Source organism: Podarcis pityusensis (genome assembly GCF_964106645.2).
Source record: "Podarcis pityusensis genome assembly, chromosome: 7".
In the NCBI taxonomy this organism is placed as follows: Eukaryota; Metazoa; Chordata; class Lepidosauria; order Squamata; family Lacertidae; genus Podarcis; species Podarcis pityusensis.
In genome coordinates this window covers 653467-663439 of record NC_138031.1, presented here as the reverse complement: position 1 = coordinate 663439, position 9973 = coordinate 653467, and positions in this window count along the sequence as shown.

The window sequence follows — 9973 nt, the reverse complement described above, 5'->3', positions numbered from 1 at the left end:
CTACCGAATCCCTGATCAATTAAGAACCGCTAATTTTCTTTATAATGACCCAGTCTTTCTGCATGGGCATCACTCAAAAATTCAGCCACTATTAAAGTAATTTGATCATTCCTGTCCGAAAGCAGGCCCTGAATCGTTGGTAGCATAGAAATCAGCCTATTGAGTTGTAAGGCCTCTAATAATTGTCTTCTGGCATAAATGCCAAAATCACAAGGAAAGAAAATACGCTCCAAAGTATCCGGTTCCTGTTTACTACATTTGCAGAGATGCTCTGATTCTGGGAGAGCTAAATATCTTCCTTTCACTGTCATCGAGGGAAACATATTAAATCTGGCTGACATAAACAGCCTGCACAATTCATGATTCTTCCGATTTGCTCAGGACAGTTCAGGATGGTCAGAAGCCCCTCTGGGCTCTGCGTGAGGCATCATTTGTGCTCTCGACCACCACACTTGGAACTGACCACATTTATTTTGAAGGAGAAGCAGGAGCTCCCACTGCTCCAACAGTTTCCTGCTGAAAACACAAAGCTCCCACACCTTTGAGGGCAGGTGGAGGGGGTGGGTTTTCCAGGCCCCCTTGTCTCCATAGACACATCCTCAAGGACATGCAAAGTCCTTAAAACTGCCCCCCCCCAGGCTGTGGGCTGGATCTTAAGAGCAGCATCCAGACCAGGCCTGTGCCTGGCCCTCCCAGCCCCCCCACACCACCCAGGAGTGGGGGCAGAGGAAGGGGTGCGGTGGGGGCGGACCACCCTGGGTGTCTTCGCTGAGGGGGGTGACATTTGGCTCGCCGACCGCCCATGACTCCCAAGCCTACCCTGTACCGTTGGGGTGTTGCAGGAATTTATATAAGGCTTGGAGGGGGGTTGCCCCTCCAGCAGATATCATGCACATGCAGCCCACTACCAAAACCAGCACAATCGCTTGTCCCCACAAAACACTTCATGGTTCTTCCTATCTATTCAAAGGGCCTCTGCTGCACGATACCGAATGGAACAATTCACTGATAAATGTATCTCTGTGCTGGCTCACTGGGAAACCCTCAGCTCCTCAGCAGCCCCTCTGCCTGAGTGATAATTCCTGGCATCCTGGTACCTGAGTGCCAGACAGGTAGCCATTCCAGAAAGAACAAACCCAGATGAAGACAAAAGAGTGGGATGAACTTGGCTGGGAAATGTAAACATCTCTTTTGTGACACTTGATGGGTGTTTGGTGGAGGGCAAGGAGAACCATGGGGCAGGGTCCAGGATGCTCAGATTACTGCCCCCAGACCTCCCCTTTCATGATGTAACCGTGATGTAGTTTGGGGGGGGGTGTAACACGGGGATTAAGGTAAAGGACTCTGGGGTTGCAGCGCTCATCTCACTTTATTGGCTGAGGAAGCCGGCGTACAGCTTCCGGGTCATGTGGCCAGCAGGACTAAGGCGCTTCTGGCGAACCAGGGCAGCACACGGAAACGGCAACATGGGGATTAGCAGCTAATAAAAGTTTGGGTTCCCTTTTGTTTGGGGCTTCCATCTTATTCCACGTTGTGGCAGGTGGGAGTCCTGTTGCGACAGTCTTCAATCAAGACCAAGCCTCCTGGCTGCTGTTTTGCTCTGGTATTCCTGGCTGCTGTCCTTGTTTTTTGTCCAAGGGAGCCCCCAGATTTCTCCGTTAACAGTTGGAAGGGGAGGAGCTGCGCTGCTTTGCTGGCGGCATTCCCCCTTTCCCCCTTTGTTTTGACAGCTTGGGGTGGCTTGGGAGTCGCAGGCGGGCGGCACGCCGAATGTCCGCCCTGGGTGGCTTGCTCCAGCCCCGACTGCAGGGCATGCGTGCTGCTCTGGGCACCCGAGCAGCTATCCTGCCCCTGGGAGGGCACCCTCCGTGCCCCGCCTCCCTCGGGAGTGCGCCTGCCTTGGGCAGTGTGGGCACATGCTCTTCCGCTGCCCAGGGGTGCTGATTCAGAGGCTGGAGGTGGCTATGAGGCCTTCCAGTTCCTCTGGTTTGCATTCCCCAGCTGCCTTGTAAAGGGGCCTCTCCACAAGGGGGGTGTTTACTTTAGAGGCTTGCGCAGGCATTCTCCAAGACAGAGGTCTTTGTCCAGCAATCAGTCATTTCTCCGCATCCTTTGCCAGGTGGTCAGGTGCTCCTTTGTGAGGTTCAAAGGGGCTGTGTGGGAAGGCGGGGGGGGGGCAGCATTCCTTCCTTGCAGGTGGGATTTCCAAGGGCAGTTTCTGAGCAGAGCCGCCCACTCCGGGGCTTTGCTTTCATGCCTGGCCAGCAAATCTTTGAAAAGTTAACTTTCAAAAGACATGTCCTTCTTTTCGCCTTCGGATGTCACTGAAGTATAACTTTTTGTTTTGTTTTATTATGTCACAACCACCTTCTTGTTTAAAGAGTTTAAAACAACACACAGTCACAAAAATAAGGTGCATCCTAAAATGTACACCCCAGCCGTCAGAAAGCCACAGCAAAGGGCTGCATCTTCATCTTCCAGAAGCAGCCCCACATGACTTAGACTGGAGCCTTAGATCGGAAGTTTATCAGTGGTTTGTCAGGATTTGCGTCGTGTTGGAAAAAACGCCCGGGAAGGCCACCACCTTCCCAGGACACTGGGGCGTCTCTCCGGTGGTCACTCTCTGGCTGTAAATCTTCCTCAGTCCAGAGAGACCGGTGATAAGCAACCCCTCCCTCCTGAGAGGAGCACGCTCATCTTCTGGAATCTCATTGCAGAAGAAAGAGTCAATTAGTAGCTCTAAAACTACTTTATTTACAGTCTATATACAAAGAATCCATCAGCATGTCTGTGCTCTCTGAGCACCAGTACAGAAAAGCAACACACAGAAGTGAAACTAACTTCTCCAGCAGTAAACCTCCACAGTCCTGAGACTTCCTGAGACTACCTCTGGTTACGTACTTAATTCGTTCCGGAGGTCTGTTCTTAACCTGAAACTGTTCTTAACCTGAAGCACCACTTTAGCTAATGGGACCTCCCGCTGCTGCCGTGCCACCGGAGCCCAATTTCTGTTCTCATCCTGAGGCAAAGTTCTTAACCTGAAGCACTATTTCTGGGTTAACGGAGTTTGTAACCTGAAGTGTCTGTAACCTGAGGTACCACTGTATAAACAACCATAGAGCTACTACTGAGCAGCTTGGGTGGATAAAAATCCTAACACGCCCTGCCTCTCTATAGCGAGAAATGCAAGGCGACCTGTTCTGTGATCGAGATACAAATCTACCCGGAGAGAAAGGCAGGCTGACAGGGCCTGCCATTTTCCTATGGGTCATTTCATGGGGCCTGGAGAGCATGAGGGCTGCCTCCCCTGCCTGCTTCTGGAGTCTGGCAGGCAGCGTGTGGGGAGGTAATGATGGGGTTTGTGAGGCGGCAGTCACGGTGGCTGCAATGTGCCTCAACAGGCTTCCTTCTGCGTTTGTGGGATAGTTTCTCCTGCTGCTGCCAAGAGCTCTGCTGGATCACGGAGGATGCTGCTGAAGGAGCGTGAGAAGAGTGCTGCAGCTGGATCAGGCCAAGGGGGACCCATCGTAGTTCTCACATCCTCATGGAAAGCCTCTTCCCACCTGTGATTCAGAGCAACAGGCGTTTGGACGAATGGGCCTTTCTCCTTTCCGTGGAAAAGAGGGCTCTCGGTGGCTCCTAGCTGGAAGGATCCTGCGAAGGGCCCTCCATTTCAGGGAAGCCCGATGGCAGCTCTTGGGCTGCAAGCACTGGCTCTCTCCCTGCCTGCAAGCGTTACGTCCCCGTGGCGCACCCGGCCGTGCAGAGAAGGCTGCGTTCCAGGCTTCCTGACAGGAATGAAGTCTGCCTGGACACACTGACCTGCAGCCGACTGGCCCGTGACTATCTCCTGTTACTCAGCGATAAGGGAACAAGACGTGCCTCACTTCACCCAAACAGGTTCTGCGGCCTGGGGAGGATTTGCATGGACTGTTGGATTCAGGTGTAGCCGTTTCATGAGCAGTTGCACATTGGCAAGTTGATTTCCCGCTTTGCAAAAGTGAGAGCCTGGCTTGGCCTTGCCTGGAGCGAGTCTATGAAGCTGGGAGGACTCTCGCTATGCTCAGCAACAACGGTCACCTCCAGCCTCTCCTGGGGGCTCCTCAAGCCTTTCCTTGATTTGGGGAAGGGCCACAGCTCAGGGCGGGGCAGATGCTCTGCGTGCGAAAGGTCTCCCCCAGGATTGCCAAGCAAGACTGGGAAGCACCTGAGAGCCACCAACAGTTGGCAAAGACCAGCCTTCCTCCAGCTGAGGCTGTTGGAGTCCAGAACACCAAGCAGTGGTCTGAGGACCACCAGTGCTCCACCACTTTCATTCAGGTGGTCCACGGTATTTCTCTCGCAATACTGTTTAAAGCAGTGATTTAAAGCAGTATACTTGAAGGAGCATCTCCACCCCCATTATTCAGCCCGGACACTGAGGTCCACCTCCGAGGGTCTTTGCTGGTTCCTTCACTGCAATAAGTAAAGTTACAGGGAACCAGGCAGAGGGCCTTCTCAGTGGTGGCACCCGCCATGTGGAATGCCCTCCCATCAGATGTCAAGGAGATAAAGAACTACATAACTGAAGGAAGCCCTGTATCAGGAGGTTTTTAATGTTTGAGGTTTTACTATGTTTTTATATGTACTGTAAGTCACCCAGAGTGGCTGGGGAAACCCAGCCGGATGGGTGTGGTATTAAGAATAAAATTATTATTATTATTATTATTATTATTATTATTATTATTATTATTGGTTCCCGAAGTGGGTGGTAAAAAATGGGATTGCCTATCAGACTTTGAAAAGCTGATGCCACTGGATCAACTTTATCAGTTCTCTTGAATTGACTAAACTAACTAGTTTAATAATAATAATAATAAATGTGCAATTAATTGTTACTGTTTTGAATTCTCTTGTGTTATTATCTTCCTTAGTGGGCCGTGCAAACCTCTATTCTGAATACTGCTTTTTATAGGGTGTGTGGGCACTGGGGGTGAGCAAGAGAGCAGTGCCCCCCTCAAAGTTTGGGAATCACTGGGTTGAAGTGCCTTGCATGGCACATTCCGATGGCCGCAACAGGCAGACAAACCATTGTGTGGTTTTCCTGGACCCTCCGCAGATTCCAAGTGGTCCAATTGTAGGGGTGGGTGGGAACTGGTGGCACAGGCCTCCCTGAGCTGGATGGGCCCCCTGCCCCAGATTGAGGCCAAAGAGGCTCCCGTGGGCATTACCAACACCTAAATCAACTCCTGCCTTTGGCCAACGCGCAGTCAAGGTCGCATCAGCCTTCAGGGCAAAGGTGTATCTTGAGCTGCAAATGCTTCGTCAGTGAGAAAGTTTGCAAAATCCCTGATGCGCAATAAATCAACTGGGATGGGTGCACCCCAGAGGCAGAAACTTGCCTTGCAAGATGCCAGGGAGGAATTGCTCAGGTGGTCTAAGGTAAAGCATGCCAATAGGCATGGAGGAGAACATAGGTGCCAACTCCCTGGGTGCCCCAGCACCCACAAAATTCCTCATGAAGGGGCCGGTCACCCACAAATTTCATGGCATGGCACTCAGGGCCAAGCTGGCACTTCTGGAGGAGAGGACTATTGATGGCTGCCAGCCACAACAGCTGGGCTCTGCCCTCCACAGTTGGAGACAGCGATGCTTCTGGAAAACAACGGAGGGGAGAGTGCTGCTCTTGTGCCCGGATCCTGCCTGCTGGCTTCCCCTTGGGGCACTGAGAAAAGGATGCCGGACTAGACGAGCGCTCCTTCGGCCTCATCCAGCAAGGCTCTTCTGATGTTCTTATGACTGGCTGGTAGGTGGGGGCTGGCTCTGCTCCCATGGAGGCTCTCCGCCCCATTGCCAGGGGGTTGACTGCAGCAGTGGCTCTGCCGGGATCAGCTCAGTTTTAGCCCCAGACTAAGGATGGCACCTTTGTCAGGAAGGTGATCCTGGAAGGAAGAACAGCAAAAGAGGCTTGGACAACGGAGTCAGCCTCTTTTCTTTTGGCCTTAGGCCCACCCAAGGCTGGCTGTCCATTATCCTCCCTGGCCAAGGGCGGGTCAAAGGCTGGCCCAAGCAGGTGGGTGGCACCCACCCAGGTGAGCCCTGCTATGCCGCAAACCCCGCCCACTTGTGGGGAAGGGAGGGCGGATATTGTCAGGAAGGTGCTCCTGGGAGGGAATCACCTTGTCTGGGGTTCGTCCTGTTGCAGGAATTTATGTATAGGTTGGGGGGGGGGGTTGCCCCTCCAGCAGATATCATGCACATGCAGTCCACTACCAAAATCAGCACAATCCCTTTTGCGATTTGTCCTCACAAAACACTTCATCACAGTTTCTTCCTATCTATTCAAAGGGTCTTTGCTGCACGATACCAAATGTAAGAATTCACTGATCAATGTATCTCTGTACTGGCTCACTGGGAAAACTTCATATAGACATGTGAGCTCAGCTCCTCAGCAGCCCCTCTGCCTGAGTGATAATCCCTGGCCTTCTGATACCTGAGTGCCAGACAGGTAGCCATTCCAGAAATAACAAACCCAGATGAAGGCAAAAGGGTGTGATTAACTTGGCTGGGAAACAGGGAAATGTAAATATATCTTTTGTTACACTTGATGGGTGTTTGGTGGAGGGCAAGGAGAACCATGGGGCAGGGTCCAGGATGCTCAGATTACGGCCACCAGACCTCCCCTTTCATGATGTAACCGTGATGTACCGTATTAGTGATGTACCGGTAGTTGGGAGGGGTGTAACATGGGGATTGGGACGCAGGTGGCGCTGTGGGTTAAACCACAGAGCCTAGGACTTGCCGATCAGAAGGTCAGCGGTTCGAATCCCTGCGACGGGGTGAGCTCCCAGTTCGAAAGGTCAGCGGTTCGAATCCCTGCAACGGGGTGAGCTCCCAGTTCGAAAGCACGTCAAAGTGCAAGTAGATAAATAGGTACCGCTCTGGCGGGAAGGTAAACGCCGTTTCCATGCGCTGCTCTGGTTTGCCAGAAGCGGCTTAGTCATGCTGGCCACTTGACCCGGAAACTGTACACCGGCTCCCTTGGCCAATAAAGCAAGATGAGCGCCGCAACCCCAGAGTCGGCCACGACTGGACCTAATGGTCAGGGGTGCCTTTACCTTTTAACATGGGGATTAGCAGCTAATAAAACCTTGGGTTCTCTTTTGTTTGGGGCTTCCATCTTGTTCCACCTGGTGGCAGGTGGGAGTCCTGTTGCGACAGTCTTCAATCAAGACCAAGCCTACTGGCTGCTGTTTTGCTCTGGTATTCCTGGCTGCTGTCCTTGTTTTTTGTCCAAGGGAGCCCCCAGATTTCTCAGTTAACAGTCCTCCTGCCCACCCTGAAGATCCAGCTCCCTGGCTGCAAACCTGGAGCAGGACTGGCTGTGCAGGAGGAGGAGGAATGGAAGTGGCAGGAGAGGCAGCAGTTGATAAAGAGGAGAAAGGGAAAGGCATGGAAGAAGAGGAAGCTTCTGGAACAAGACTCCTCCTTCTGACAGTCCACAGTCCTCATCTTGCCAAGTGCAGTGGGCGGCCCTGTTCTCTCTGCCTTGGAAGTGGGGGCTCAGCCAGAGATTGGGTGGCCAGCCTCCCATCCAAGTTTGGCACTAGGGGGCTCCTAGTTGGTCCCGGCCAACAGCCCAGACATGGCAAGATGCCTGCGGATCCCCTGGCCAGGCTCCCCCACAGGACGAGGCAAGACCCTTTGGGACACCTCAACTAAATTTAATTTAATTAAACTGCAACTCAATTTAATAAGCAAATCCTTTCCAAGCCTACTCAGAAGGAAGGCCAGACTGGAACTTAAGGGTGCATAGGAGTGTAAGCACAGCACTGATGCGGAATGAAAACGTCTCAGTGGCCTTTAAAAATTAAATTGTAAAATGGCAAGACTTGGAAAACTACAAAACCCTTTTCATTAGGGAAATATGTTTCTTCAGTGTGGGAGAATCTGGGTTTATTCAAACTGCCCAATGGAAGGGCCCACTCTGTAGATAATATTAGGCTCGCTGTCTTAATTATTCAGTGACTGAACTATTATTTAATTATTTAGTGATGAAATAATTGGAATATAATTAATCCTGCAGTATTCATAAGATAACCAGAAACAACAGTATAAGACCCTGGTCAGGGGCTTCTCAGTTCTAAGTGAGTAAGACGAGTCAACCCAGAGAAAGTTAAAAATCCCCAGGTTTCCTCTGTTGTCACAGGAGATTGGTCTCCTTCTGCAAACGCCGATTGATGGCAAACAGGATTTCCGTCCTCCTGGCACTTGAAAGGGTGCATGAAGTTTGTCAGCTGTGACTGGGCTGTCTTCCCTGGGGAATTCCAGAGCAGAGACCAGTGAGACCAGAGGCTCTGCTGCTGGGGGAACTGCTTCTCATAGCAGCTCCTGACAGGGCTGCCTGGGCTGGGAGTTAGGATGCAGCAGCTGCCTCTACCATACAAGGCTCAGTTGCTTTCTTGCTGAAGCGACTCAGAATTCTGCCCAGCCCGAGATCAGTGCCCACCTGGCATGGGGTGCCCACATTTTGCTCTGGTTTGCAAATGTACCTGGGGGTCCTGAGAACGGTTGCCCACCACCTGGGCCACAGGAATGATATCAGCACTATCATGGCTGCTATTTGTTCATCCTTTTTATCCCCTTTCCCTTTTGCTGACAAGTGCTTTGTGCAACTTTTCTCTCTTTCGTACCTGCTCTAGTCTGTGGGTGATGCCCTGCTCCTGGGATTCAGCAACTACCTGTTTGGCAGGTAGCTCACACTGCAATCCCACACCTGTCTGCTCAGAACAAACCCCTCCAGCCATCCTTTTTGAAGAAGATTCCTCAGGATGTTATCAGAGCTCTTATATGAAAGGAAGCAGACCACCAACCAAGACAGTTTCACACCAGGAGTTTGAGCCAAAGGAAAACCTACCCAGGCAAGTTTTTCTCTCTGCAATGATTCCATGGGGGGAAACTGAAAGGTCTGAGGAGGACGTCCCCAGATGTTGTGTGCTCAGTCCCACAATGCATGCACATCTCCTGAGATGCTTGTGAGAGGGCAAAAGGCTGCACCCGCCCCCAGCTCTCCCTCCCCAGTCCGCCTTCCAGGAGCCGGCAGCCCAGAGGTGCCAAGCGGCAGTGGGGTTTCTGCATCCCTTCCTCCCGCCACCTGCACTCCTGGCGGGGGACACCATACCCAACTCCTAGGCATGCTTCTGCTGCAGGTGATGGACCTTCTCCAGAAACCCTGGTTCGTTTTGATTTTGGGCAAGTTGGCATCAATTTAATGTGGGGCAAGAGGCACAGAGAGGAGTATCAAAGTGGCAGAGAAGGTGATGCCAGTCAGACAAGGGGTGGGGGGAGAAAGGATAGAAATATTTGAGAAAGTAAAGAAGCAGAAGGGAAGGGACAGAGCCCAGCATGGAGGAGGAGGAGGATGGTGGTTTTGAGGAGGAAAGTGGGGGACAATGACGAGGGGCTCAATGGTACCCTGTGCCCAAAATGGATCTCCCAGAAACTTGGAGCTGGCTCTGCTCCCCTCCCTCAGCAAAGGGCCAGACTTGTCGGGAAGTAGACAGACTGCTTCCTCATAAGAATGATAGCAGTGTAGAGCGGAAGGATACTCCAGGGTCCTCTGTCTAGCCTCTGTCAATGAAGGAATCCATGGCAGAGAAGGCAGAGGAGCCTCCAGCCAAGGGTCTCCTGCCCTGCTCACGCCATGAGACGCACAAGTCTCCTTCCACATGACCATGTGCAGCCACTGGGGCAGCTCTGCTCAAGACGGGAACGCAGGGCAGGCCGGCCATCTTGGCAGCAGGCAGACCTATCTCAGCAGAAGCTGTCTGAACCTGCTTTTTTACAGTTAAACCTGCAGTGCTCAGAGCGAGCGTCAAAGGGAACGGCGCTTATTTGGGATGGCAGTGAGTGCAGCCTAGCCTCAGGGCTCCACGGATCTCAGGAAGGCGAGCTGCTGGGACTCTGGCCAGGTGCCACTCCAAAGCCACGGGTC